Source organism: Pteropus vampyrus, unplaced genomic scaffold (assembly GCF_000151845.1).
Source record: "Pteropus vampyrus isolate Shadow unplaced genomic scaffold, Pvam_2.0 Scaffold332, whole genome shotgun sequence".
Taxonomy (NCBI): Eukaryota; Metazoa; Chordata; class Mammalia; order Chiroptera; family Pteropodidae; genus Pteropus; species Pteropus vampyrus.
Window position 1 is genome coordinate 769834 of NW_011889113.1, and position 223 is coordinate 770056.

A 223-nucleotide genomic window follows, 5' to 3' on the forward strand; every position below is an offset into this window, starting at 1 on the left:
GTCAACATGGCTACTTGGATAGAATCAAACATTTCAAGGATCGTCTCCACAGATGGATATAGGAGAAAATGATCTCTGAGATAAATCCCTTCCAGCCAAAATTCTATGTTCTGATTCCAAATAGCCAAGAAAATTATGGACCTATGACATGGATCTGTCCTCCAGAAGGCACTAAATAAACTGTATCACATGACAAATACTACAGTGTTATCAAGGCATAGTA